The 3895-nt window shown below is 47.3% G+C and overlaps 1 long non-coding RNA gene across 1 annotated transcript; it reads right to left on the bottom strand.

Moving 5' to 3' along the window:
• LOC109726250 lies at positions 1163–2780 on the bottom strand. Its single transcript, XR_002220467.1, has 4 exons — positions 2516–2780; positions 2312–2444; positions 2136–2236; positions 1163–1222 (listed from the first exon to the last, which is right to left on the bottom strand). It is a non-coding gene; the product is annotated as an uncharacterized LOC109726250 (long non-coding RNA).

Genomic DNA, 3895 nt, shown 5'->3' with positions numbered 1-3895 from the left:
TACTCCCAAGGGTACCTGCTCCCCCTCTGGAACGTACAGATCCTCGAATAACCTCTCCATAGCACTGACCCAACCCTCAACAACCCAGGCCTCAGTGCCTCTACCATCGAAGATCGGTGGATCAAATCGGCGGAAACGAGCTAACCTCTCCATCCACCGCTCCTGCTCGGCCTCAGTCAATAGTACAGGCCCCCTGGCAGGCGCAACTGGCGCTATAGGAATCTCCACCGGTGGGGGCATAGCTGCGGCGGGAGCTGACGCTGGAGTAGTCGGGGGTGGAACAGTCTGCTCTGGTACACTCGGTGCTGAACTCGGTGACTGAGCTATCCTCTCACACAACCTCTGCAACAACTCCCCCTGCTGCCTCGTCACCTCAGTCAGGGCAGCCAACTGTGCACTCAGATCAGGGGGTGCGCTAGCCTCAGGTCGCGCACTCGGCTCCACAACAGGGGGTGCACTCGCCTCCGGTCTGTCCCTCTGCTCCTGCCGAGCACTCTGCTCCATCTGCTCAGATCTCTCAGAAGGTCCCGCACGATCCCGCAACGACGGTCGACCTCGGCGACGATACATAGCTGAAAGGAACAAATCGGGGTCAGATATAACATAACACTCTCGACCCAATCAACGAAAGTCTGGAAGGCGGTGCCTGTTTCCCTCCAAAATTATGTCGTCTGCAGCCAACATAATTTTTCAGGCCAAACAGGTACTCCTTCAATCACTCACCCCATTCGAGGAGGAGTTAGAACAAACAATCATTGACTTTCGTAATTAAATTACGCCTCTCGCGTCTTGCTTTCCTAAGGTTTGCCAAACTTAGGTTTCCTAGGTCCCAACGACCTATAGCAAAGCTCTGATACCAACTTAATCTGTCACGCCCCGGATGTCTCGTTCCCCGGGCACGCCGACAAATCCGCCGTATACAAGGAATTTTCCCTGTATACGAAGCGTCAAAAGTACCTGTAAATATACAATACTACAAACAGTAGCATAGAGCTGCTCAATATACAAAGCTAAACAACTGAGTTTCATATACATAGTCCAAATCCAAAATACAAAGCTACTCGCACCGGCGAGTTAAACAACTATGTACATAAACTCTAAAATAGCAACTACCTGCAGTAGGGGGGTGCCTCTAGCTCTGTCAGTCGGGTAGGGCTCTACCTCGCGACGCCCTTGCCTCGATCCTGATCCGCGGAAGGCGCAGTAGCCGAAACCTGTGGCTCTGCAAAACATAGGTAACAACTGGGCGTGAGAACTACTGTAAAAACAAGTAGTCCTCAGTGGGTACCGCCCAAAACGACATCGGTCACCCACTAAGTCTACAGAAGGGAGCAAGGATAGAAGGAAAAGCAGGAAGTACACTCTATCGCTATCATCCACTACACTATCATGCTCTACATTAACCGACTGTAGGAAATGTCAAATCTGACCCAATCCAATTGGGACTGTAAACATACCCGTCCCTGGGACTGTGAACACACCCGTCCCTGCCCCGTTGCGACTATCAGGCTCTATCCACACTAGCTGGTCCGTGGAGAGCAAGTCCAACTGGCATGAGCGACACCAACGCAAAAGCACCGCGCCCGCCTCCGGAGTGGCACTCGTGGGAGCTACCCAACCGAGTATGCAGCGTATCTCTGTCGAGCTCAAACAGGCTCTCTAACTCAAGCCGAAGTCCAGTAACAACTCTGACTAGTCTAAATACAACAAACAACGTGCCCTCGGCACAATCCGACGCCAAAACGGCGAACCGGGCCCACCGTCAGTCCCGACGGCGCCCACTAGTACGAAACAGTCTAAACGACCTCAGAAAAATTCACTCGGCATACCAGCACGAGCGTAAATGTATTCTAAACTACCTGGAGTACTCGTCTACAGTATGCTGCGACAGTACAATTCTATAACGGCTCCTAGAGCTAAATCAGGCAGTTTAATACATATGTCGATTCCAATCGCGTTTTCTCCTAAGTTTAAACCCAGTCCAACATGTATATTTAAAAGGTAATAATCATGTTATATATGCAGCATTTATCCAGGATATCATTATGAAAAACGAACTACAACATGATTTACCGAACAGAAAATCATACATGTCGACTATTACTACACTTAGGAATAAACCGATGTAAACCCACCTTAGTCGCTAATTCTGGCAGCAAAACACCCTCACAGCTGCAGCACCACCTGCTGGTCGATCTACACCCTCCAAATCCGGGAGTCGAGCTAACACCACGCTCTACAAAGCACAAATCACCGTTTCAGTCCCAAAATTCGCAACAGTCAGGTACAGCACGGATTCGACCAATCTAACCTCAACGAAATCTGGCAAGTAAGGGCTTCGTGGATTCCTCTCGAAGTCCTGAATCCAGCGAATCAAGCCTCGTCGAAATCCGACGCTCCTACGTCGAGTACGAGCCGAAACGCCAACGGTCGACGCTGGAAATCTGCAGGGACAGCAACTAGCTCGAAATTGAAAAAGCTTGGAAATTAGGAAGCAATTCTATGGAACACCCACCTCGACGGCGACTAGCACTGGCGCGACGTCAAGAACGGCGAAGATCCACGCTCGCCCGGCCTCCTCACGATGCAACGGCAGCAACCGTAGGTTCGAACGGCTCTGCGGTGCGACGTCGACGGCGAAATCGGCTCCGCGGCGGCGTCCCTCGCGTGCTTCCTTGGTACGGCCGAACGAAAGAGAAAAGGAGAGAAGAGAGGAGATAAACTCCTCTCTCTCTCTTCCCTGCATGCATAAAAGAGGGGGGGGGGGATGCCACATGGCATTACACATACTCACACATGTGCACTCACACACACACACACACGTACCCTCACACACACACTTATATATATATACTAAGTGTAAGGATACTAGTATACTACAGAGTGGTAGAATTTTTTCTAAAACATCGAGGGGAGGGCACTGCAATGTCTACGCAATTTGTATCGACTGTTAAAAACACCATCAATAGCCGGATGAGAACTGCTAGAGCATATACAGTTCGACGATTTGCATTTCACATGTCCGACATACTTACTGGGGGTGATGATCAATACCAAGTGATTATCAATGGAAGCAGTTCTACATATTCATATTTGTGTTTGCAACTCACAGGAATCCCTTGTTCACACATTTTGTCATGTTGTAGTTCTTCACACATGAACATAGATTATTATGCCTTATGCTCTCCTTGGTATACTGTCCTATCCTATTGTAAGGCGTATGAACCACAGTTCCACCCCGTTCCCGATTGTCGTTATTGGATCGTGTCATATGATTTCCCTATACTGCCACCACGCGGGAGAAGGAAAAAAGGAAGACCCAGATCTACGCGTATCCGTAATATTATGGACGAAGCCGCTGGGAGTAGGAGGGGCAAGTGTAGTATGTGTAAACAGCCTGGACATTATAAAAGTACTTGTTCTGAAAATCATCAAAGAAGGACCGAGAGACGTCGTCGATAGGTTTTTGATGCAGGACAGGTCGAACCTATCCTACATGTAAAACTCCTTAGATGTGGTAGACAAAAATTTTGCTAAGATAAAATTAAACGAGCAAAAATATATATATATTTTTTTAGAAATGAACGTTCGAAAAGAAAATTAATAAAATAAGAAAAGTTGATCCGATAGGAGATTGTACCATACGATATCCAGCGAATGCATGATTAAACTATTACGATTAGTCCAGATCATCCACAATCTATTTGCAACATCCTCTTAATCATGCTTGTAAATACCGCGTAATCAAATTTCGCCCAACAATAATAATCAAGTATCTTGCAAGATTAAAGAGACAAAACAATTTTTAAAAGTTTAGGACGATAAAAAAAAAAACAGATCTACGAAATTTTTTTTTTTCGAGAAAAAAATAAAAATCAAAACGTTCTATCGACCA

This window comes from Ananas comosus, linkage group 21 (genome assembly GCF_001540865.1).
Source record: "Ananas comosus cultivar F153 linkage group 21, ASM154086v1, whole genome shotgun sequence".
In the NCBI taxonomy this organism is placed as follows: domain Eukaryota; kingdom Viridiplantae; phylum Streptophyta; class Magnoliopsida; order Poales; family Bromeliaceae; genus Ananas; species Ananas comosus.
The sequence above is the reverse complement of the archived record's forward strand: the minus strand, read 5'-3'. Positions and strand labels throughout refer to the sequence as shown.